Source organism: Anomaloglossus baeobatrachus, chromosome 5 (assembly GCF_048569485.1).
Source record: "Anomaloglossus baeobatrachus isolate aAnoBae1 chromosome 5, aAnoBae1.hap1, whole genome shotgun sequence".
Classification (NCBI taxonomy): Eukaryota; Metazoa; Chordata; class Amphibia; order Anura; family Aromobatidae; genus Anomaloglossus; species Anomaloglossus baeobatrachus.
In genome coordinates this window covers 345,966,076-345,992,788 of record NC_134357.1, presented here as the reverse complement: position 1 = coordinate 345,992,788, position 26,713 = coordinate 345,966,076, and the positions used below count along the sequence as shown (strand labels likewise).

Here is a 26,713-nt window from a genome sequence, read left to right as displayed (position 1 = left end):
TGGCCTTTAGGTTCCAAAGTTTGTAGGGTGAAGATCCAAAAAGGATTCCCTTTTCTTGAGAAGGGTAACCCTGTACCACCCCGTCTGTGTTGGGATATTTGTTCTAGCACTTGGAATTTAAGCTGTGAAAGTCTGTCCCTTCTGATGGAAGTGGAATGATAGTGGGAGAGACATTTTCTCACAATGAATAGTGGACCTGTGCTGTGAGATCCTATCCCTTACTTGTTGCGTGGTCTTGCCTATATACAACAATCTGCAGGGGCAGTTGATTACATACACTACAAAAGAGGAGTCACAAGTAAAGAACCCATTAATTGGATAACGCTGCCCTGTTTGGGGATGGTAAACCTTGTTTCCTTTAAGGTCATTGTTGCACTTTAGGCAATTGAGGCAGGGGAATGTCCCTCTTTTAGGGGTCAATAAATGTGATATGGTCAATCTTGGAGCCAAGGGACCCTTAGGGTACACTAGGGAAAGAATCTTCCCCCTACCCCTTTTTTCTATCAGCCCCATACATTTGTTTATGCTTTAGGTGACTGTCCACTATGACCCACTAGATAATTTATATATATTGGGTCATCACTGTTTGTTGATTTTAATTATAACTGATAAAGAAAATCTTTAATTGGGGGTTCCTTTTAATGTTATACAGTTATCATGCATTATAAAGTTAGAATTTGATCTTGGCTTTCCCAACTGAACCAGGAAAAAGATGCCTCTTAATTCAGAAGACTCATACAATAGTGCCTTACCCTCATCGTTTCCAACTCTATGAAAAATAATAGCATCTGGATTAGGAAAGAGACTACATATTTCAAGAACGGAGTCAAGAGCACTCTTTTAACAAAGTCTTCTAAAGCTCTTCCAGTAGACGCTTAAAGTATCCAGAGACCAGGAAAGGTTATCACCGTACAATCTTTTGCAGGCTCTGTTCAGTGCCCAGTGCACAAACGAATGGCCAAAAATCCATATACTGACACCTGAAAAAAAAAAATAAGAAAAGGAAATAATTGACAAACATAAAACTCCTGTCTGATGTAAAGCTTATTCTGCTTGGAAGACAATCTACCATTCTGCCCTTACAAGATAAGAAATCCAACCATCCCCACCGGCGACTGTTGCAGCTCCAACAAGGAAAGAATGTGAAGAAAATCTCTCACCAATTAACCCGAGACTTTTTATATGTTGTGAAAGAACCATTCTGTATTGAAACATTATCAAGGGGCACAAATCACTATAAATCAATAAGTGATACCCACCCGACAGCCCGGTACCCAGGAAACTAGAAAGCAACTTACCAAGGATGCGTTACTGTCAACCATCCACCTACATGGTCCTACCGTCTTGATCGCACATCATGAACATCCTTCACTGAATAGAAGAATTCACTCAGTGGCAAAAGCTCACCAATTAACTTAACATAAATGCAACAACCAAAAAGTCAAGATTGGACTTCTCCCAGCAGGAAAACTATTTCCTTTTTTCTTTACTCTGAACAGGAAAATGTACTCCAAGGCAAAAGATCACCAATTATGTTTGACGCTCCCGAAACGCCTTGGTGTTTTACAATATAAGCCTATTGTAGAAAATATCAAAATATTTATTCTGTATCAATAAATGAAGTTATTTTTATGACTGTGCATCTGGATCTTTTCCTATTACAGTGGAACCTCGCTTAACGAGTAACCCACTTAACGAGAATTTCGCTTAACAAGCAAAGCTTTCTGTAAATTTGTAACCCGGTTTACGAGAAAGTTTTGCTGTACGAGCAAAATCCTCACCGCACACACTTCCGGTTCCGTACATCCACCGCACTCTGACCCGCACTTGCAGTCGAGACAAACACACACAAGCACGCACAAACACACACAAACACACACGCACGCACACACATACAGTATTATGCTCACCTTACCTTCCTTTCCACCGCCGGCCTCATTGTTCTTGTAGTCCGCCGTCTCATTGCGATGTCCTCGTGACGTTCTCGTGACGTCGTCACGGTGAACTACAAGACCCAGGAGGCCGGCGATGGAACGGAAGGTAAGATGAGCATAATATGTGTACCTTCAGTTACATCGCCGGCCTCCTGGGTCCTGTAGTTCGCCGCTCCACTCCAGGCTGTGCATCGGCAACCATAGCGACAAAGCAGGAACTTCCTCTGTCACCGCTACTCAAAGGCAGCGTGCTGGCCAATCAGAGGCAAGCAGCTCCTGCCTTTGACGTCAGCGCTCTGGCAGCGGACGTTCCTCCCTCGTCGTTATGGTAACCCGATACACAGCCTGTACCGGAGAACAGCAAGTCCCAGGAGACCGGCGATGGAACTGAAGGTAAGGTGAGCATAATATGTGCGTGTGCGTGCATGCGTGCTTGTGTGTTTGTGTGTGTTTGTTTGAGTTTGTGTGTGTTTGTACGTATTTGTACTTGTTTGTGCATGTGTGGAATGACACAATAGGGGACCTGAATGGGACATTTAACAAGTTGTGGAACGAATTGTCTGCATTGCAATGATTTCCTATGGGAAATCTTGCTTTGCTGAACGAGTAACTTGGTTAACAAGCACACTTCCAAAACGGATTGTTCTCGTTAACCAAGGTTCCACTGTATCTCTCATTTATTGGCGTCTTTGGCAGAGACGCTTTCCGTGCTCCAGACCCAATCAAGGTAACATGTGGTGAACTGGACTTACCTCTTTCCTTTCACCAATTATGTTGATGTAAACTTAACAACTAAAGCTGCTTTACACATTACAATTACACATGCGATCTCGCATGCGATGTGACACGCCCCCATCGTATGTGCAGCATGTTCAATTTGTTGCCCGTGCCGCACAAATGATTAAATCCCGTCACACGTACTTAACCTCCATACGACCTCGATGTGGGCGGCGAACATCCACTTCCTGAAGGGGGAGGGACGTCCGGCATCACAGCGACATCACACGGCAGCCGGCCAATAGAAGCGGAGGGGCGGAGATGAGCGGGACGTAAACATCCCACCCACCTCCTTCCTTCCGCATTGCAGGCGGGACGCAGGTAAGATGTGTTGTTCATCGTTCCCGGGGTGTCACACACAGCGATGTGTGCTGCCTCGGGAACATTGAACAACCGGACGTTCAATTTTTAGAATTTAAACAACGTGTATGCGATCAATGTGTTTTCGTACAATCGTACATGTAAAGCCCGTTTAAGAAGGCAAGATAGGACCTCTCCTGCCAGGAAGATTATTCCCTTTCTTATAGCATTTTATTATTAGTTTAATGACAAGAAATTTAAAATTGTATACCTGCATAAAATTTCATTACAGAATAATATGGCAGATGCTCTTTAACCCCTTCACCCCCGGGCGACTTTCCGGTTTGTTTTTTTTTGCTCCCCTTCTTCCGAGAGCCATAACGTTTTTATTGTTCAGTCAATTTTGCCATATAAGTCTACTTTCACACTTGCGTTGTGTGGCATCCGTTGTGATCCGCCGCCTTGAGGAATTACAGTAATCGTTGCAGGAAGCCGTTTATTCCTCATAGGCTTCTATTAAGGGCGGATTGTAATGGATGCTCTTGCGTTGCATCCGCCCTGTGGCACATCAATTGTTTTGTCGGTGACCGTCAGAGCCCGTCGGGCGGAAGGAACGCTGAATGTATCGTTTTCTGTTGCTGTAAAAAAAAAAGCACTCCGCAGGATTCCGTCAGGATCCGTTAGAGGCATAATGAATGTCTATAGTGCTGGATTCCGTCGCCATGTGTTTGGCAACAGATTCCAGTGCAGGATTCCGTCACGTTCTAATGAGCATACTCAGCATGTCCAGCAGAACGTTCTAAATCGTTTAAAATCACTCCTGGTCTCTCACCCCCCTCTCTCATACTCGCCGATCACCGGCGTGGCGCTGCACGGCTGTCACACTGCTCTGGCGGCTTCTCCTGCTTTTGAAAATGCCGGCCGCTCATTACTCAATCTCGTATTTGTCGCGGGCGGAGGGGGACGCGCTCGCCACGCTCGGGTCCGGGGCTTCTGCTGCTGCTCGGTGGCTCGAGCGGTGGGCCGGACCCGGGGACTCGAGCAGCGCTCCTCGTCCACGACTGAAAAGGGGGTGGTTTGTTTAGGGAGATAGTTCGTGACGCCACCCACGGGTCGTGGTGATAAAGGGCACCACTGCTGCTGGTGACGGGGATCCCGGGAGCGATGGTAGGGAGAAGCTAGGATGTTGTCCCCTCCGTGGGTAGGGGTTGGTGATCCCGGGGCCCGGTGGTGTAACGGGGAGGCTAGATGGCTGGGGTGAAGGGTTGCAGGGGCAGCACGGCGCAGTGCCAGATGGCACTGGTGCACTCACCCAGGCAGTCAATAACAGAGTCTCTGGCAAACCAAACGGCTGGATGGACGGGTCCTGCAGCCGGCTGCTGTGTTTGTGCTCTCCCCGAACAGTGTGATGGTGGCTGTCTTTCCCTGCACCTAGTTAGAATGTTCTGACTCCTGTGGTTGCCCACCGGTAGTCCGCTCCCCGGCGTATAGGTACCGAAGGAGCCCGTTTTGCCCGCAGGCGCTGGCCATTGGATCTCTAGCCTATGGCGGTGGCTGTATATCCTCACGGTGTGAGCTGTTTCCTTCTGTCGGGTCTTGGTTGTTGGGAAACCCCTGGGGTTCCGGTCACACTCGGATTTGACCGTTGTCGGCGGCTCCAAGCCTAGTCGGGGTCCGATGGCCCTGCCTGTGTGCTTAGCTTCACTCCACTCCCCGGTTCGGTACCAGCGGGCCACCGCCCGACCCTGGTCCTACGGTTCCGCAGAGGTCCACTAACTCCTGCAGACGCCACCAAGTCTGCCAACCTTGCTGTCAGTGCCTGGGCTCCGACCCAGACACTTGCAGTTTCTACTCCTCACACTTTCACCTCTCAAACTGAACTGACACTTTTCCCGCCTCCAGACCTGTGAACTCCTCGGTGGGTGGGGCCAACCGCCTAGCTCCGCCCCACCTATTGTGGATATCAGACCCTGGAGGGAGGCAACAAGGGTTTTTGTCTGACTGGTGTGACTATCCAGGGGAGGGAGTGTGTGTGGTGTTAGGTCTGTGACTACCTGGCTAGTCCAGGGCATAACATATTCCCTGCTTCCCCCGCCCACCAGTGCCTATGATTGGTTGCAGTCAGACACGCCCCCACGCTGAGTGACAGCTGTCTCACTGCAACCAATCACAGCCACCGGTGGGCGGGTCTATATCGTGCAGTACAATAAATAAATAAATAATTAAAAAAACGGCGTGCGGTCCCCCCCAATTTTGATACCAGCCAGGATAAAGCCACACAGCTGAAGGCTGGTATTCTCAGGATGGGGAGCCCCACGCATAAAAATGTCAGCCAGCAGCTGCCCGGAATTGCCGCATCCATTAGATGTGACAGTCCCAGGACTCTACTCGGCTGATTCCGAATTGCCCTGGTGCGGTAGCAATTGGGGTAATAAGTAGTTAATGGCAGCCCATAGCTGCCACTAAGTCCTAGGTTAATCATGGCAGGCGTGTCCCCAAGATACCTACCATGATTAACCTGTAAGTGAAAGTAAATAAACACATACACCCGAAAAAATACTTTATTTGGAATAAAAGACAAAAAAAACCTCTTTTACCACTTTATTAAAATCCCCAAATGCCCATCCAGGTCCGGCGTAATCCACGAGGTCCCGTGACGCATCCAGCTCTGCTACATGAAGCTGACAGGAGCGGCAGTAGAACACCGCCACTCCTGTGAGCTCCACGCAGAAACTGAAGGGAGTCGCGCTGTCAGCAGGGACGTCACTGAGGTCGTGCCAGCGTGTGTGTAGTGATGATGGGTGCGGTAGTGCCTACGTGTGTGGTGATGATGGGTGCAGTAGTGCCGGGGTGTGTGCGGTGATGATGGGTGCAGTAGTGCCGGGGTGTGAGCGGTGATGATGGGTGCGGTAGTGACAGGTGTGAGCGGTGATGATGGGTGCAGTAGTGCCGTGGTGTGAGCGGTGATGATGGGTGCGGTAGTGTCGGGGGGTGCGGTGAGGATAGGGGTGGTAGTGCCTGGGTGTGTGCGGTGATGATGGGTGCTGTAGTGCCTGTGTGTGTGGTGATGATGGGTGCAGTAGTGCCGGGGTGTGAGCGGTGATGATGGGTGCGGTAATGACGGGGTGTGAGCGGTGATGATGGGTGCAGTAGTGCCGTGGTGTGAGCGGTGATGATGGGTGCGGTAGTGTCGGGGGGGTGCTGTGATGATAGCGGTGGTAGTGCAGGGTGTGTGCGGTGATGATGGGTGCGGTAGTACCTGGTTGTGTGTGCGGTGATGATGGGTGCTGTAGTGCCTGGGTGTGTGCGGTGATGATGGGAGCGGTAGTGCCTGGGTGTGTGCGGTGATGATAGGAGCGGTAGTTCCAGTGTATACGCGGTGATAATAGGTACAGTAGTGCCGATGTATGTGCGGTGATGATGCGAGAGGTAGTGCTGGTGTATAGTGCGGTGACGATAGGAGCGGTAGTGCCGGTGTATATGCGGTGATGATGGGTGCAGTAGTGCCGGGGTGTGTGCGGTGATGATGGGTGCTGTAGTGCCTGGGTGTGTGCGGTGATGATGTGAGCGGCAGTGCTGGTGTATGTGCGGTGATGATGGGAGCAGTAGTGCCAGTGTATGTTCGGTGATGATGGGGGCGGTAGTGCCTGCGTTTGTACGGTGATGATAGGTGCAGTATGGCGGGGTGTGTGCGGTGTTGATGGGTGCAGTGGTGCTAGGATGTGCGCGGGGATGATGGTGCGGTAGTGCCGGTGTCTGTGTGGTGATGATGGGGCAGTAGTGCTGGTGTGTGAGCGGTGATGATGGGTGTGGTAGTGCCAAGGTGTGAGCGGTGATGATGGGTGCGGTAGTGCCAGGGTGTGTGTGGTGATATAGAGGCGGTAGTGCAGGGTGTGCGCGGTGATGATGGGTGCGAGCGGTGATGATGGGTGCGGTAGTGCCAGGGTGTGTGTGGTGATTATAGAGGCGGTAGTGCAGGGTGTGTGCGATGATGATGGGTGCGGTAGTGCCTGGGTGTGTGTGGTGATAATAGGAGTGGTAGTGCCAGTGTATTTGCGGTGATGATGGGGACGGTAGTGCCGGTGTATATGCGGTGATGATGGGTGCAGTAGTGCCGGGGTGTGTGCGGTGATGATGGGTGCGGTAGTGCCGGGGTGTGAGCGGTGATGATGGGTGCGGTAGTGACGAGTGTGAGCGGTGATGATGGGTGCAGTAGTGACGAGTGTGTGCGGTGATGATGTGTGCGGTAGTGCCGGGGTGTGAGCGGTGATGATGGGTGCGGTAGTGACGAGTGTGAGCGGTGATGATGGGTGCAGTAGTGCCGTGGTGTGAGCGGTGATGATGGGTGTGGTGATGATAGGGGTGGTAGTGCAGGGTGTGTGCGGTGATGATGGGTGCGGTAGTACCTGGTTGTTTGTGCTGTGATGATGGGTGCTGTAGTGCCTGCGTGTGTGGTGATGATGGGTGCAGTAGTGCCGAGGTGTGTGGGGTGATGATGGGTGAGGCAGTGCCAGAGTGTGAGCAGTGATGATGGGTGCGGTAGTGACGGGGTGTGAGCGGTGATGATGGGTGCAGTAGTGCCGTGGTGTGAGCGGTGATAAGTGGTGCCGTAGTGCCTCGATGTGTGCGGTGATGATGTGAGCGGCAGTGCTGGTGTATGTGCGGTGATGATGGGGAGCGGTAGTGCCAGTGTATGTGCGGTGATGATGGGGGCGGTAGTGCCTGTGTCTGTATGGTGATGATAGGTGCAGTATGGCGGTGTGTGTGCGATGTTGATGGGTGCAGTGGTGCTGGGATGTGCGCGGGGATGATGGTGCAGTAGTGCCGGTGTCTGTGCGGTGATGATGGGGCGGTAGTGCCGGGTGTGAGCGGTGATGATGGGTGCGGTAGTGCCAGGGTGTGAGCGGTGATGATGGGTGCGGTAGTGCCAGGGTGTGTGTGGTGATTATAGAGGCGGTAGTGCAGGGTGTGTGCGGTGATAATGGGTGCGGTAGTGCCTTTGTATGTGCGGTGATGATGGGAGCGTTAGTGCCTGGGTGTGTGTGGTGATGATAGGAGTGGTAGTGTCAGTGTATGTGCGGTGATGATGGGGGCGGTAGTGCCGGTGTATGTGCGGTGATGATAGGAGCGGTAGTGCAGGTGTATATGCGGTGATGATGGGTGCAGTAGTGCCGGGGTGTGTGCAGTGATGATAGGTGCCATAGTGCTTGGGAATGTGCAGTGATGATGTGAGCGGTAGTGCCGGGGGGTGTGCGGTGATGATAGGAGCGGTAGTGCCGGTATATGTGTGGTGATGATGGGTGTAGTAGTTCCGGTGTATGTGCGGTGATGATGGGGCGGTAGTGCCTGCGTCTGTGCGGTGATGATGGGTCCAGTAGTGCTGGGGTGTGTGCGGTGATGATGGGTGCAGTAGTGCTGGGGTGTGTGCGGGATGATGGGTGCGGTAGTGCTGGTGTCTGTGCGGTGATGATGGGGCGGTAGTGCTGGGGTGTGAGCCGTGATGATGGGTGCGATAGTGCTTGCCTGTAAGCGGTGATGATGGGTGCGGTAGTGCCGGGGTGTGAGCGGTGATGATGGGTGCGGTAGTGTCAGGGTGTATGCGGTGATGATGGGTGCAGTAGTGCCGGTGTGTGTGCGATGATAATGGGTGCAGTAGTGCCTGAGTGTGTGCGGTGATGATGGGTGCAGTAGTTCCGGTGTATGTGCAGTGATGATGGGGGTGGTAGTGCCAGTGTATGTGCGGTGATGATGGGGGCGGTAGTGCCTGCGTCTGTGCGGTGATGATGGGTGCAGTAGTGCTGGGGTGTCAGTGGTGATGATGGGTGCAGTAGTGTTGGGTGTGTGCGGTGATGATGGGTGCAGTAGTGCCGGGGTGTGTGCGGTGATGATTGGTGCAGTAGTGCCTGGGTGTGTGCGGGATGATGGGTGCGGTAGTGCTGGTGTCTGTGCAGTGATGATGGGGCGGTAGTGCCGGGGTGTGAGCCGTGTTGATGATGGGTGCGGTAGTGCCGGGGTGTAAGCGGTGATGATGGGTGCGGTAGTGCCAGGGTGTGAGCAGTGATGATGGGTGCGGTAGTGTAAGGGTGTGTTCGGTGATGATGGGTGCAGTAGTGCCTGGGTGTGTGCGGTGATGATGGGTGCAGTAGTGCCGGGGTGTGTGCGGTGATAATGGGTGCAGTAGTGCCTGGGTGTGTGCGGTGATGATGGGTGCAGTAGTGCCAGGGTGTGTGCAGTGATGATGGGTGCACTACTGCCGGGGTGTGCGGTGATGATGGGTGCAGTAGTGCCGGGGTGTGTGCGGTGATGATGTGTGCGGTAGTGCCGGGGTGTGCGGTGATGATGGGTGCTGTAGTGCCTGGGTGTGTGCAGTGATGATGGGTGCACTAGTGCCCGGGTGTGCGGTAATGATGGGTGCAGTAGTGCCGGGGTGTGTGCGGTGATGATGTGTGCGGTAGTGCCAGGGTGTGTGGTGATGATGGGTGCCGTAGTGCCTGGGTGTGTGCAGTGATGATGGGAGCGGTAGTGCTGGTGTATGTGCGGTGATAATGGGAGTGGTAGTGCCGTTGAATGTGCGGTGATAATGGGGGCGGTAGTACCTGCGTCTGTGCGGTGATGATGGGTGTGGTAGTGCTGGGGTGTGTGCGGTGTTGATGGGTGCAGTGGTGCTGGGGTGTGTGCGGGGTTGATGGGTGCGGTAGTGCCGGTGTCTGTGCGGTGATGATGGGGGCGGTAGTGCCGGGGTGTGAGCGGTGATGATGGGTGCAGTAGTGCCGGGGTGTGAGCGATGATGATGGGTGCGGTAGTGCCGAGGTGTGAGCAGTGATGATGGGTGCGGTAGTGTCAGGGTGTGTGCGGTGATGATGGGTGCAGTAGTGCCTGGGTGTGTGCGGTGATGATGGGTGCAGTAGTGCCAGGGTGTGTGCGGTGATGATGGGTGCAGTAGTGCTTGGGTGTGTGCGCGGTGATGATGGGTGCGGTAGTGCCGGGGTGTGTGCGGTGATGATGGGTGCGGTAGTGCCGGGGTGTGCGGTGATGATAGGGGCTCTCTCTCTCACCTAAAGAAAAAACTTAACGCAACGCGTTATTTCACAGGAATCCGTTGCCTTTATTATCCCACTATTTGGAAGGCATCCGTCACAGTGCGCTGTGTGATGCATGTGACGGATGCCTTCCAAATAGTGGGATAATAAAGGCAACGGATTCCTGTGAAATAACGCGTTGCATTATGTTTTTGCCAAACAACGCGTGAAGTGTGAAAGCGCCCTAAGGCTATGTGCGCACGTTGCGTTCAGCCATGACAAATATTCTGCAGCGTTTTGTCACTGCATGTGCATTTCAAAACGCAACCGAAAAGCTGCATCTTGGATGCTTTCTGATTGCAAAATGGATGCAGAATTCATGCGCTCTGGATGCTTGCTCTGCTATAGACAGAGTGGGAAAAGCATCCAGAATAGAGCTGAGCGAACCTCTAGAGGCTCGAGTTCGGTTTGGTTCGTCGAACGGCGGCCGCGTTCGAGTTCGGTTCGGCGAACCGTTCGACGAACCTCTCGAACCCTATTGAAAACAATGGAAAAATGACAAGGACAAATACTTATGCGAAAACTAAACAGCTGGACGAGGAAAAAGAGGAGGAGACACAGATATAGGCATGGCATTGTAAAAACCTGCAGGTAACGGGATACGCAAGGACTTCACGGAACCACGGGGGTTAATCAATGCAAATTTAATAACATTTAGCACAACACAGGTGGAGGAATAGTGCGGGAAAGGAGGGAGAGAAAAGCGGGAATGTGCACAGCAGTAGATATAATGTAATATACATACAACCACTTTGAATAGCTTGTCAAGGGTGGGAAGCCTCAGATTGTACTCCCAAAAGCAAAACACAAAAATCCTTATTAAGCAAAAAAACCGCAGGGTCCTTGTTATCTTACTTGCATAACACAGTGCAGAGTCTTTTCCTATCTGTCCCTAACTAAAAGTAGTGTGCACACTTAACTGCAGGTTTCAGCGTGGGGTACCTCGTCATCGTTGGGGCCCGTATTCCGCCGGCAGACACCTCTAAAGTTCAGTCTTTGTCCCGTCTCTGTAATTTGCCCGTGCTGTCTGGCTCCTCGCTCCACATCCAGCCTTTCTTGGATCTGTGTCTTGGGAAGATGTCACGCAACACTCAGGTACTTGGACTTTGTTCAGCAGGGCAGAATGCGGCCTTGCCTTCTTCAGCACGTCCGAACACACACACCTCAGCATAAACAGCTACCAAACAAAACTAGCTCCTCCTCACATCCTGTTCAGGACTGTACCAAGTAAATCAAGCAGCAGAGGTTTGTGCCCGCTGTTCTTTGTTTTGACAGCAGGTGGCAGCATAACAAGGAAAAGTTCACAGTCTTCTAACCTATATATGTAAATGTTAACAGGTCTTACATTTCACCCCCTCTTTAACCTCAGCCGTCCCGGCCGATACTCTCCTGAGGCGCTCTGCACAGGGGCACACGGTGGCAACTCCTGCCCTGCTTCACAACCTGTTGCTTGGGAGCCAATGTCTTAAAACAGGATCCAGTGACAGAACACACAAATTTATCTGCCAAGTACCGATCAGGGGGAATACCAGCATTAGCCCGCTCAGTCCGGCGTGGTACTACGGCTAAGTCACCAGACGTCGGCGCCGTATCAGGGAGTACAGTATTCTCGTCCCCATCTCTGGCGATTGGTGACTCCTGCTCTGCAGGGGTGGCACCGGTGTCTTGAATGGATGGGGGCGTGGGTCTCTCCCAGTCTGCTGGGTTGGTCGGGGCCCGCCACCATTCTTCATCGTCAGAGCCCTCTTCGAGGGTAACAGGAACGGGCATGGGCACCGTCTCCGAGGTACTTTGTCTGGTCCTGTCTTCTGAATAGCAGGGCCTCAGCATATTGCGATGCAGGATGAGGGTGCTGCCTCTTTGCTCGCCTCTCACTTTGTATACTGATCCGTGGGGCGAGATTCTTCTGATCACAATGTAAGGCTCTGTTTTCCAGCGCTCGCTCAACTTGTATCTCGGGTGCTTTTCTGCAACTAGTACTCGGTCCCCTGGCAAGAACGGGGTTTCACACACAGGTTTCCGCTGTGGATGTGTCTTTTCTTGCAGCCGCTTGGTGACAATTCGATGGATAGTCTCCAGCCGTCGACGGTGACAGTCAACCCAGGAACCCACACTCTGACCTTCACTGATCTCGGGGGGAGCTAGGTTCAGCTCTTCAATGCCTCTTCCGGCTCTTCCAAACAGTAGCACATACGGGGTGTACCCAGTGGTGGAGTGGACACGATTATTGTACGCCCACACGAGTTCTGCGAGATAGCCGGGCCAGTGATTCTTACGATCATCCTCTAACGTGCCTAGCATTTGTAGGAGGGTCCGGTTAAATCTCTCGCAGGCTCCGTTGCCCTGTGGATGATAAGGCGTAGTCCTTGACTTCTGCATTCCGTAAATCCTTTGCAGCTCTCTCATGACACCGCCCTGAAAGCAAGCCCCTTGGTCGGAATGTATTCTTTTGGGGCAGCCGTACACCCGGATAAAGTCATCACTGATGGCTCGAGCAGCTGATTCAGCCGTCTGATCTATGGTGGGCGTCACCACCGCAAATTTGGAGAAGTGATCTGTCATCACAAGGCAGAACTGATAGCCCCGGTGGGAGTGACCAATCTTCAGATAATCGATCATGAGTACTTCCAATGGCTCTTTGGTTGCAATACTCTGTACTGGTGCTCGCTGTGGGGGAGCTTTACTTAACTCACAGGAACGGCACATGTTACAGGCCTTCTCTACTGCCCGAAGCATCTGAGGACAGTATACTATTCTTTGCAACCACTGGTAAGTCTTGTCCGGTCCGAAATGGGCTCCCTTCTCATGCGCCTCTCGGGCCAATGGTACTGCCATCTTCTGGGGTATCACTACTTGCCACCGTACTTCCAACTCTGTAGCTAGGTGCACCTTCCAATACAGCATCCCTTCCTGCACCGACAGCTTATCCCACTGGCTGAGAATCTGGAGGGCCACGTGCGACAGCGTGGCCCGTATTTCCTTTCTAGGCTTGCGCTGCTGGATCACCCACTCTTTCACTTGAAGCAGTTCTGGGTCAGATGACTGGATTTTCACCCATTCCTCTCTGGTTTGGCCAAGCAGGCGTGATGTCGTGCCCGATGTAATTTCCAGCATACGAGCCTCTACCACTTGAGCGGTGAATTACTGAAGTCCGGAATTTCGTCTTCCTCCAACTGTTCATCTCTCTCCCCCACTGGGGCTTCGGTGGTAACACGAGAAAGGGCACCCGCATTCTGATTTTCATGCTTGGAGCGGTACTGCACATGATAATTGTATCTGGAGAGTCGTGCCAGCCACCTCTGTTCCATTGCTCCCAGTTTGGCGGTGGAGATGTGAGCCAGGGGATTATTATCCGTATAGACTTCAATTTGGGCTCCCGTGAGATATTCCGAGAACCTTTAGGTTATTGCCCATACTAGTGCCAGTAACTCCAGCCGAAAGGAACTGTAATTCTCGGGGTTGCGCTCGGCTTCCCGTAACGTCCGACTTCCATATGCAATCACCCGTTCAGTACCATTCTGTACCTGGGCCAGTACTGCACCCAGGCCGTAGAGGCTTGCGTCTGTATACAACCGAAAAGGGAAGTTATAGTCTGCATAGGCAAACACAGGGGCGCTAACCAAGGCCTCTTTCAATCGGTGTAAGGCTTCTGCTTGTCTTGGTCCCCAGCAAATTTTCTGTGCTTTTGGTCCTTTCGGAGTCCCTCGGAGCAATTCGTGCAAAGGTTCTGCCTCCTTCGCGAAATCTTTGATTAAAGCGACGGTAATATCCGGCTAGCCCCAGGAAAGCTCGAACCTCCCGCACTGTGCTGGGTGTGGGCCATTGTAGCACTGCTCTCACTTTCCCATCAGAGGGCTGTACGCCGGCTTCCGACACCTTGTGTCCGAGATATTCAATCTCTTCCTGAAAGATCCGGCATTTTTTTGGTTTCAGTTTAAGCCCATGGGCCCGTAACCGCTGAAACACTTGACCCAGGTTTTCTAGATGTTTTTCGAAGGTTGCAGAATACACTACTATGTCATCCAGATAAATCAACGTGGCCTCGAAGTTCATGTCTCCAAGGCAACTTTCCATGAGGCGCTGAAAAGTTCCTGGGGCATTATTTAGTCCAAACGACATGCGATTGAACTCGAAGAGTCCCATGGGTACAATAAATGCGGTCTTGGCCTTGTCTTTCTCTGCCACAGGGACCTGCCAATATCCGCTGGCCAGATCAAGGGAGGAGAAGTAACGTGCCTTTCCCAGCGCCGACAGGGACTCCTCTATCCGGGGCAGAGGGTAGGAATCACGAACCGTGCATCCATTAAGCTTGCGGTAGTCAACACAGAAGCGGGTAGACCCATCCTTTTTCTTGACCAGCACGATTGGGGCAGCCCATGGACTCTGACTTTCTCTTACCACCCCGCTCTTCAGCATCTGCGCCAAGAGCTCTTTTACCTCTTTGTAGTACTTTGGGGGTATTTGTCTGTACCTTTCCCTGATCGGTGGGGCATCTCCAGTGGGTATTTCGTGCTGAATCTTGTCAGTACAGCCAAAATCTTCTGCGTGACGGGAGAACGTGGCTTGATTCTCCCAAATAAAGTCTTCTATGGCTTGGGCTTGCTCCGAAGCGAAGGGGCTCAGGTCCACTCCCATCTGCCCTAAGATGACGCGACTGTTCCACTGATCAGTGGGTTTCTCTTTTCTTTCCATAGAAACAGCCCAAGTCCAGGCTTCCCCTGCCATGGGCTGCAATTCAATCGATTCTGCGGTCGCCACCCCTTCAGGCGCCAGGTAGACATGAGCCAGAACAACTCCCGAGGTCAAGGTGTAGGCTTGTTCACCGGTGTTCACGCAACGGAAAGGGACTCTTCCATTTCTTATTGTTGCTAAAGTGCGAGCCACCAACGGTTCATCTCCGTTCTCTTCACCACGGTAAGGCTCCACCAACACCTCCATCCCCTCGAGTGTACGGTGGGCTCCAACTGGCAAGGTGAGGACTGTCTCACGATTTGGAGGTAGAGTAATTGTTGTCTGTCTTGGGACTCGAACCCTCCCCACCGGGTAGCGGCTCCCACCATTCCTCCACAGTCCTCGGGCACGGATAAGGTGTTGGAAGACCTTTTGGGCGGGCCTGTTAGCAACTGTCGTCTTCCAGTAATCACAGCCCCCCTTGTTGAAGAGCAACTGGTCTAATTCTTTCAGGACGTTCATACCCACGATAGCCGGCACCTCTCTGTCGTACCGGCCCTCCGTTAACACAATCCCTTTTTTGCCTAAGTTCTGGCCACATGCACGTATGTTCATCCACACGACCCCTACAACCGGAATGGGAAGATTGTTTGCAGCCCTCAGTTTGATATGTGCCCCTTTGTCAATGGATACAGTTTGTCCAAAATGTTGGTAGAAGAACTGTTCTGGCATGGTGGTCACTTGGGACCCAGTATCCATCAAGCATCTTACTTCTTTCCCTTCAAATTCGGCCATGATCGTCGGCGTGCTGGCTGCTATATCTTCAGGGCGTTGGTTTTCTCTAAGCTCAGTTGGTCTCCCCGCCATGTGCCCATCCATGGAGGGAGGCACTAGTTTAACGGCGGTCTTTCTTGAGATGTCTTCCTCTCCGGACAGTGTCGGAATAAATGGTTCTGATTTCCACAGTTCCAACACTGGTACTCTCCAGCGGGTCTCGATCGTCTCTGCTCGATCTGTCCCCTCTCTTCTTGATAGGTATGCGTGCGGGTATTTGGCCGCGGTGCTGTCGTTCTTACTTCTGACGCCGGGGCTTGCATATTCTTCAGCAACTCTTGTAGAGCAGTAACCGTCTCTTGTAACTGATCGACTTTAGCCTCAAGTTGGCTCGGTTCTCGGTTTTTCTCACCCGGGACTATCTTATGCATACAAACTTCTCCCCAGGCGTTCTGCGGGTCGCAATTTTCAGTTTGTGCGCGGGAGACTGCTTCTTCCAATATTTCCTGGAAAGTTAGTTTTTTTTCTACCCTGAGCCGTTCACGGAGGGCACCTTTGATCTTGGGGTTATGTAATCCGCGGAGGAATTGATCTCGCAGGGTACGGTCAGCATAACCGGGGGTTTGTGCTAGCTCTGGCTCTGCTGTAAGCATTTGTCTCATTATTCTCTGGAGTGCATTTGCATACTGTGGCAGACCTTCTTCTTCACCCTGCAGCCTGTAGAACAGTTGCGCCTGTAAATCTCCTGCTTCTGGTTTCCCGCCATACACTCTCTCAAGAATCTTCACCACCTGCTCTAACGTCTTTCGTTCACTCTCAGGGCGCAATAAAATAGTCTCTTGAGCATGGCCTTCAAGGGCAATCAGCAATATCTCCCCTTGATTTTCTGCAGTCACTCCTTCTACTCTCAACATGCCCCTCACTCTCTGCTCCCAGTCATGGAGATGTACATTGTTGCCAGTAAATTTTGGTATATGGGTCAGCATAGCCCCCAGGGACAGCTGTCTTGCTGGTATTCCCCCATCAGGTTGTATTAGAACACCTCCATCAGCGACACCCCCATCAGCGACACCCCCCTGTCCGTCCATGATTCCGTACCAGCCTGCGTATCCTGCCGACTACGCCAAATGTAATAACCTGCAGGTAATGGGATACGCAAGGACTGCACGGAACCACGGGGGTTAATCAATGCAAATTTAATAACATATTGCACAACACAGGTGGAGGAATAGTGCGGGAAAGGAGGGAGAGAAAAGCGGGAATGTGCACAGCAGTAGATATAATGCAATATACATACAACCACTTTGAATAGCTTGTCAAGGGTGGGAAGCCACAGATTGTATTCCCAAAAGCAAAACACAAAAATCCTTATTAAGCAAAAAAACCGCAGGGTCCTTGTTATCTTACTTGCATAACACAGTGCAGAGTCTTTTCCTATCTGTCCCTAACTAAAAGTAGTGTGCACACTTAACTGCAGGTTTCAGCGTGGGGTACCTCGTCACCGTTGGGGCCCGTATTCCGCCGGCAGACACCTCTAAAGTTCAGTCTTTGTCCCGTCTCTGTAATTTGCCCGTGCTGTCTGGCTCCTCGCTCCACATCCAGCCTTTCTTGGATCTGTGTCTTGGGAAGATGTCACGCAACACTCAGGTACTTGGACTTTGTTCAGCAGGGCAGAATGCGGCTTTGCCTTCTTCAGCACGTCCGAACACACACACCTCAGCATAAACAGCTACCAAACAAAACTAGCTCTTCCTCACATCCTGTTCAGGACTGTACCAAGTAAATAAAGCAGCAGAGGTTTGTGCCCGCTGTTCTTTGTTTTGACAGTAGGTGGCAGCATAACAAGGAAAAGTTCACAGTCTTCTAACCTATATATGTATATGTTAACAGGTCTTACAGCATGCCCTTCTAAAATCATGTAAAACACAGCAAGGGGACTCCAAGCAGACTCTCTCTTTTTTCCAAAAATTTGGCCCTACAGACACCACTTCAGTGGCATCACTTGTGCCCCAGTTGTACACTTCACAGGTACATTTGCATCAAGCACATTCAAAAATACGCCAGCCTTAACTGTCCCCAGGATGACACCGGGGTAGGTATAGCAAAGTCTTTGCTGAACCATGACTTGGTCATCTTGGCTCATTTTTAAAAACCCAGCAAGCGGACTCTAAGCAGAGTCTCCCTTATTTCCAAATATTGGCCACACAGACACCCGTTCAGTGGCATCACTTGTGTCCCAGTTGCAAACATGACAGGTACATTAGCATCAAGCACATTAAAAAATACGCCGGCCTTAACTGTCCCCGGGATGACACCGGGTTAGGCAGCAAAGTCTTTGCTGATCCATGATTTGTTCATCTTGGATCATTTTTAAAAGCACAGCAAAGGGAATGCAAGCAGAGTCTCCCTTTTTTCCAAAAATTGGGCCCCACAGACACCACTTCAGTGGCATCACTTGTGCCCTAGTTGCAAACTGGATGTTTTGATTTGCATCGAGCACATTCCAAAATACACCAGCCTTAACTGTCCTCGAGATGACACCGGGGTAGGTAGCAAAGTCTTTGCTGATCCATGATTTGTTCATCTTGGATCATTTTTAACCCCTTAACGACCGCGGGCCGTAAAATTACGTCCTAAATGACATAATCTTACTGCCCGCGGTCCTCCGGCGGCAGCATGCCGCGATCGGCACACATCTCAGCTGATTTTCACAGCTGAGATGTGTGCCTGCTAGGCACGAGCAGAATCGTTATCTGCTCGTGCCGATTAACCCCTTATATGGCGCTGTCAATACATGACAGCGCCATTATAAGCGCGATCGCGGTAAAGTTTTACTTACCGCCGAAACCGGAAGTCACGTGACGCGATCACGTGACTCCCGATAGTTGTCATGGTAGCACAGGGTCATGTGATGACTCCTGTACTACACATGAATTGGTTTCACTTTCGCTGTGCCCGGGGCACAGCAAAAGAGAAAGACAGCGTATCTGCTGTTTACAGCCTTCCAGCTGTGATCAGCAGATACTGCAGAGCGATCGGAATGCTGATCGCAATAGCCCCCTAGGGGGACTAGTAAAATAAAAAAAAAAGTAAAAAAATAAGTTTTAAAAAATTAAAAAAAAACAAAAAAACCTAAAAGTTCAAATCACCCCCCATTCGCCCCATTGAAAATTAAAGGGTTAAAAAAATAAAAAATATACACACATTTGGTATCGCCGCGTTCAGAAACGCCCGATCTATCAAAATATAAAATCAATTAATCTGATCAGTAAACGGCGTAGCGGCAAAAAAATTCCAAACGCCAAAATGACGTTTTTTTGTCGCCACAACTTTTGCGCAAAATGCAATAAGAGGCGATCAAAACGTAGCATCTGTGCAAAAATGGTACCGTTAAAAACGTCAGCTCGAGACGCAAAAAATAAGCCGTCATTGAGCCTAAGATCCCGAAAAATGAGAACGCTATGGGTCACGGAATATGGCGTAAAACGTGCGCCACTTTTTTCGGACAAACTTCCGATTTTTTTTTAACCCCTTATATGAAAGTAAACCTATACATGTTTGGTGTCTACGAACTCGCACTGACCTGAGGCATCACACCCACACATCAGTTTTACCATATAGTGAACACAGTGAATAAAATATCTCAAAAACCATAGTGCTATCGCACTTTTTTTGCAATTTTTCAGCATTTGGAATTTTTTTGCCATTTTCTAGTACACAATATGGTAAAACTGATGGTTTCATTTAAAAGTACAGCTCGTTCCGCAAAAAATGAGCCCTCACATGACCATATTGACTGAAAAATAAAAAAGTTACGTCTCTCAGAAAAAGAATGGCGAAAAAAAAAACGGAAAGCGAAAAATCGGCCGGTCGTGAAAGGGTTAAAAACACAGCAAAGGGACTCCAAGCTGAGTCTCCCTTTTTTCAAAAAATTGGGCTCCACAGACACCCCTTGAGTGGCATCACTTGTGCCCCAGTTGCAAACTGGACAGGTAGATTTGCATCAAGCACATTCCAAATCCACAAGCCTTTACTCACCCCAGGATGATACAGGGGTAGTAAAGTCCTTGCGGATCCATGACTTGTTCATCTTGATGAACGTTAGTCTGTCCACATTGTCACTGGACAGACGTGTGCGCTTATCTGTCAGCACACACCCAGCAGCACTGAAGACACGTTCAGAGACAACGCTGGCAGCTGGACACGACAAGATCTCCAAGGCGTAAGTGGCGAGCTCAGGCCATTTTTCAAGATTTGAAGCCCAAAAGGAGCAAGGCTCCAGTTGCAAAGTCATGGCATCGATGTTCATTTGGAGATACTCCTGTATCATCCTCTCCAGCCATTGACTATGTGTCAGACTTCTTGTCTCTGGTGGCCTTGCAAAGGATGGTCTAAAAAAATTATGAAACGATTCAATAAAATTGCTGTTACCAGCACCAGATACGGTGCTACTGGTACGGTTAGACTGTTGATGACGAGACAGTCCCATGTTTGTCAACTTACAACTGGGAGATTTACTCTGTGCACCACTGGTGTTTGCTGGAAAAGCCGAGCTAAGATTGAGTAACAGCTTTTGCTGATACTCCTGCATATGTGCGTCCTTTCTATGGCTGGAATTATGTCACAAAATTTGGACTTGTACCGGGGATCTAATAGTGTGGCAACCTAGTAGTCATCATCACTTCTAATTTTGACAATCCGAGGGTCATGTTGTAGGTAGTGCAGCAAGAAGGCACTCATGTGTCTTGCGCATCCATGCGGACCAAGTCCTCGCTGTTTTTGTGGCATAGAGGTGCTAACCGTGCTTTCTTCCTCTGACATCTCCCCCAACCTCGTTCAACCGAAATTTGACCAAGGTCTCCCTCATCTACTGAGTCTTCCATGCCCATCGACAGTTCGTCCTCTATTTCTTCCTGGTCTCCTGCACCTTCCTCAACAGTTTGGCTGCTACCATGCGCCCTTGTTGATCCCTGTCCCCCATGGTCCCATGCCTGCCGCCTTGATGATGATGAACGTCTGGACCTTGTAGATGTTGGTATCCCTTGCGCATATGAATCCTCCTGTAGTTCCTCCCCTTCCTGTTGTCCCACCCCCTGACTCCGAATAGTGATTAGCATTTGCTCCAGCATGTAAATGACTGGAATTGTCATGCTGATAATGGCATTGTCAGCGCTAAACATATTCGTTGCCATGTCGAAACTGTGCAGAAGGGTGCATAGGTCCTTGATCTGAGACCACTCCATCAGCGTGATCTGCCCCACCTGTGCATCTTGTTGGCCTAGACTATATGTCATAACGTATTGCACCAGGGCTCGGCGGTGCTGCCACAGTCGCTGTAACATGTGGGGAGTCGAATTCCAGCGTGTCGCTACATCGCATTTCAGGCGATGAACCGGCAGGCCGAAAGACTTCTGGAGTGATGCAAGTCGGTCAGCTGCGGCGGTTGAACGGCGGAAGTGAGCAGAGAGTGACCGTGCCCTGTGCAGAAGCCCATCTAGGCCAGATTAGTGGGTTAAAAATTGCTGGACAACAAGGTTCAACACGTGAGCCATACAAGGCACGTGTGTCACTTTTTCCCGGCGAAAGGCCGCACCCAGGTTTGCAGCATTGTCGCACACGGCCTTCTCTGGCTGCAGGTTGAGTGGAGACAACCATTTACGAAACTCGGACCACAGAGCTGACCACAACTCATCCGCTGTGTGACTCTTATTTCCAAGACATTTCAAGCTAAAGACCGCCTGATGCCGTTGAGCTCTGCTGCCAGCATAGTAAGGAGTAGAGTTGAGCGCGGTTCGTGGTTCTCCAGTTCGCGGTTCGAGTGATTTTGGGGGGTGTTCTAGATTGAAGTAGAACTCGAGCTTTTTGCTAAAAGCTCGACAGTTCGAGTTACGTTCGAGAATGGTTCTAGCAGCAAAAGCAGGGCTTTTTACAGCCACAGTGTGCAGGGAGCCATCGCTGTCAGCCTGCAGTAAGCTGGTAACCAAGATAAACATCGGGTATTCAAGCAAAGCGCTTTGGTTAGTAACCCGATATTTATCGTAGTTATGTGTGCAGGAAGCTGACACTTCCCCGCTCAGCTCGCTCCGCCTCCCTCCTGCACGCGGCATGTACATGTACACACACACACTCACCTGTCCCCAGCAATGCAGTCCACGACACTGACGTCCTCAGCGCCACATGGCCCCGCTAGGCTCCACCCACTTCGCACTCCGCCGCCAGCACACATTACCCCACTGGGCTCCGCCCACCTGGCACTCTGCACACATTACCCCGCTAGGCTCCGCTCACCTGGCACTCTGCACACATTACCCCACTAGGCTCCGCCCACCTGGCACTCTGCACACATGGTCCCGCTGGGCTCCGCCCACTTGAAACTCTGCACACATGGCCCCGCTAGGCTCCGCCCACCTGGCACTCTGCACACATTACCCCGCTAGGCTCCGCCCACCTGGGCACTCTGCACACATGGCCCCGCTAGGCTCCACCCACTTCGCACTCCGCCGCTAGCACACATGGCCCCGCTATGCTCCGCCCACCTGGCACTCTGCACACATTACCCCGCTAGGCTCCGCCCACCTGGAACTCTGCACGCATGACCTCGCTAGGCTCCGCCCACCTGGCACTCTGCACGCATTACCCCGCTAGGCTCCGCCCACCTGACACTCTGCACACATGGTCCCGCTAGGCTCCCCCAACCTGCACTCTGCACACATGGTCCCGCTAGGCTCCGCCCACCTGGCACTCTGCACACATTACCCCGCTAGGCTCCGCCCATTTGGCACTCTGCACACATTGCCTTGCTAGGCTCCGCGCCACCTGACACTCTGCACACATGGCCCTGCTAGGCTCCGCCTACCTGGCCCTCTGCATGCATTACCCCACTAGGCTCCGCCCACCTGGCACTCTGCACGCATTACCCCGCCAGGCTCCGCCCACCTGGCACTCTGCACGCATTACCCCGCTAGGCTCCGCCCACCTGGCACTCCGCACACATGGTCCCACTAGGCTCCCCCAACCTGCACTCTGCACACATGGTCCCGCTAGGCTCCGCCCACCTGCACTCTGCACACATTACCCCGCTAGGCTCCACCCACCTGGCACTCTACACACATGACCCCGCTAGGCTACGCCCACCTGGCACTCTGCACACATTACCCCGCTAGGCTCCGCCCAACTGGCACTCTGCACACATGGCCCCGCTAGACTCCGCCCACCTGGCACTCTGCACACATTACCCCGCTAGGCTCCGCCCACCTGGCACTCTGCACACATGGCCCCGCTAGGCTCCGCCCACCTGGCACTCTGCACACATGGCCCCGCTAGGCTCCACCCACCTGGCACTCTGCACACATGGCCCTGCTAGGCTCCACCCACCTGGCACTCTGCACACATTACCCCGCTAGGCTCCGCCCACCTAACACTCTGCACACATTACCCCACTAGGCTCCGCCCACCTCGCACTCCGCACACATGGCCCCGCTCGGCTTCCCTACGGTTATGAAGTCCTGCCCTCCCGACCTCAGCGCTGTCACTGTCCTCCATGGCCGCCGCTTGTCACATCACCTTCTCTCGCTTCCGACCCGAGACTGTGACTAGCGGTGACGTCACGGGCCGCTCGCGATACTTGGCTGTGAAGGTCATTGAAGTCAGTGACAGGTGCTATCAGCAGTGCAGGAGATCAGCGTAGGTAATGTACCTCGCTCCTGACAGCAGCACTTGTCATGTCCTGCAGTGACCTGGGCTGACCCATTGATGTTAGCTCAGGTCACTGCATTGCTCTCCCAGCCAATGGGGAACATCCTGCTCTTCATTGAATGGGACAGTGTTCATGGGAACCCCTTGGATTACAACAGACCTGGATTTGTTTTTCTTTCTAATTAATTGGTGAAAGAGGCAATGTGTTGGGCAGTGTTTTTTCAAATAAAAATCTGTTTGTCGTCTATTTTTTTTTATTACTGACTGGGTTAGTGATGTCAGGTATCTGATAGACACGTGACATCACTAACCCCAGGGCTTGATGCCAGGTGACATTACACATCTGGTATTAACCCCATATATTACCCCGTTTGCCACCAAACCAGGGCACGGGATGAGCTGGGGCTAAGCACCAGGATTGGCGCATCTAATGGATGAGCCACTTCTGGGGTGGCTGCGGCCTGCTATTTTTAGGCCGGGGAGAGTCCAATAACCATGGAACTCCCTAGTCTGAGAATATCAGACCCCAGCTGTCTGCTTTACCTTGGCTGGTGATCCAATTTTGGGGGGACCCCCAAGTGGATTTTTTTTTTTTAATTATTTAATTTAAAATAACAGCATGGGGTGCCCTCAGTTTTGGATTACCAGCCAAGGTGAAGCTGCCAGCTGTGGTCTGCAGGCTGCAGCCGTCTGCTTTACCCTAGCTGGCTACAAAAATAGGGGGAACCCCACGTAATTTTTTTTTCATTTTTTTGGCTAAATACAAGGCTAAGCACCCCTTAGTGCCACATGAAAGGCACCAAAGGGTGCAAAATTACAAAATGCAGGAGAGTGGGACATTATGTGTCTTTCTGCCATTATAATGACAGAAAAGACTGATATGAAGTGTACAAGCACAAGAAAATCACCAGAGCGCTCTACGCTGTGAAAAGCAGTAGAAAATGGCACTGGAGTGAACATGTGACCACCTCATGTAGGTTGAAGCTATGGATCTGTACCGCCCTGGGGGCTCGTCTGCTCTCCACCGAGCCGCTCGGATCCGGGCTCGGGTTGTCAGTGGCTCGAGCGCCTCTGGACCAGGGGCCACGTCGCTCTGGAAAGGGGGGGGGTTTGGTTGTTTGGTTTGGGGTGGACCGGTTTCACAGCCGGAGCCGCGGTGACCGGTAACAGTTTGTGACGCCACCCATGGGTCATGGTGAGGTGATGGACACCACCGCTGCGGTGAGGGTGCGGGGGCTCGTCCGGGATCAGTGGTGGGTCGCAGCTAGGTGTTGACCCCTCCGTGGGTAGGGGGTTTGTTGGTCCCGGGGCCAGGTGGCAGGAGAGGGGGGTTGCAGGAAGCAGGGGCTTGCTTGCAGTGTGGTGCCTGATGGCACTGGTGTACTCACGATTAACCCACACAGAGTCAATGGTAAACCAAGTTCGGTGTAGATCGGTGCCCGCAGCCAGCTGCGTGTGTCCCCAGTGAGGTTGGTGATGTCGCCTTTCTCCTGCACCTTTATATTTGCTATAGTGACTCCTATGCTTCAGCAACGGTAGTCCGCTCCCCGACTTTTGGGTACCGGAGGAGCCCTTTTGCCCGCAGGTGCTGTCCCTTTGGATCTCTGGCCCTTGGTGTTGGCTCTTATCCGGAATCGGTGGGCTGTTGCCGTCTATCGGGACTTTGGGTGTGAATGAACCCCTGAGGTCCAGACCGCAATCAGTAGATCTGTCTGAGCCCGGTTGCTTCTGGGCTAGAACGGGGTCTGAGTACCCTGCCTGGTGCTCCGGTTGACTTGTTAGCTCCCTGGTTCGGGTCTGCGGGTCACCACCCTCTTCTCGATCCCTACGGTTCTGCAGTTCAGTCCCTGACCGGACACCTGCAGACGGCCACTACCGTCTGCCTGCCTGACCGTTCCAAGGGGTCCCCTGACTCTCAGCTCGCCACTTTTACTCCTCTCACTACTCCTCTCCCCACTCGACTCACTTGTCCTTTCCCTGCCTCAGGCCAGCAGACTCTTCGGAGGGCGTGCCTATCTGCCTGGCTCCGCCCACCTGGTGTGCCTTGCTAGACCTGAGGGAGGCGGTCAGGACTTGTTGGCTGCTGGTGCCTCACTGGGGTGGGGGTGTGTGTGGTGTTGTGTGTTGTTACCTGTGACCCCTGGGGGTCCAGGGCATCACAGATCCTGGGTAAATTTATGTATTTTCCGTCCTTCAGATTTTTTGCAGTACGCAAAAAAATGGAAGGCACACGGATGACATACGGACCGTATATGGAACAGAAACGGATGCCACACGGATGCACCCGTAAAAAAAAGAACCGTTTTTTTGCGGACCGCAAAAACGGATCGGTCGTGTGAATGTAGCCTTATTCTGATCTGCCGTTTATAAACAGCAGGCAGAAATAAGTGAATAGCGCACTTCAGCGTCAGAAAATCTCCGGGGTTTCAGGGGGTAGCTGAGACCCTGGAGATCATGATTTAGGCCGTTTTTTCTGGTCCCCGCTCACGTGATCACCGGTATACACCGTATACCGATGATCACGTTACAGTAAATGACAGCGTCGGTAAAAAATTATTTATCTCCCATCTGGCATGAACAAACATGATAAATCTCCTCCCCGGTCCCCTCCGGTCCCCCGGTGTCACCAAAGTTCCCCCCCTGACCCCCTCCCGGAAATCCAAGATGGCCGCGCGCACAGCAGCGCGCCGGCCGCATTCACCCTACTCCTCTGATTTCTGTCGCATGTGCCATGACACATGCGACAGAAAACTCCTCCCCAGGCCCTGCCAGGTCACCCCCTATAACCCCACCGGTGTTCCCCGGTGTCCCACGGTACCTGTGCAGCATTGATCCCCCACGGCCTTCTCCTTCACAATAGACGCTGCCGCATGCACAGAGCGGCTGTCAGCTCAGCTTCCTGTGTTCAAACATAGTGAGTGGTGGTTATGCATCTGTAAGCTAAATGGGCGGCACGGTGTCTCAGTGGTTAGCACTGCAGTCTTGCAGCGCTGAGGTCCTGGGTTCAATTCCCACCAAGGACACCATCTGCAAGGAGTTTGTATGTTCTCCCTGTGTTTGCGTGGGTTTCCTCCGGGTACTCTGGTTTCCTCCCACACTCCAAAGACATACAGATAGGGAATTTAGATTGTGAGCCCCAATGGGGACAGTGTTCCCAATGTATGCAAAGCACTATAGAATTAATAGCGCTATATAAATAAATAAATTAGTATTATTACTGCAATGCCCTGCTCATGAGGTAAGGAACATAGTTGATCAGGAGAGCTATATACTTAATTTCCAAATGGAGGTATTTGATTTTATAGTTGCCCTGCTGAACGACTACCAAACATGAGAGTCCGTTATACGCCACAAGAAAACACATCTAAATAGCGAGCTCTGTTGTTTAGTATTCAATCAGCTGGATAACTGGACTTAAAGGGGTATTCCATCTCCAAGATCCTATCCCCAATATATAGTAGGTGGAATAGCAATAATATCAGC

The 26,713-nt window shown here is 51.8% G+C and overlaps 1 long non-coding RNA gene across 1 annotated transcript in view; it reads right to left on the bottom strand.

Moving 5' to 3' along the window:
* Positions 1-758: 758 nt before the first annotated feature.
* The window catches only part of LOC142310097 (uncharacterized), a 66,029-nt gene continuing 40,074 nt past the window's right edge, over positions 759-26,713 (bottom strand). Inside the window, exon 3 of the long non-coding RNA XR_012754083.1 lies at positions 759-980. This is a non-coding gene — a long non-coding RNA (uncharacterized LOC142310097). The remainder of the gene's footprint in view (positions 981-26,713) is intronic.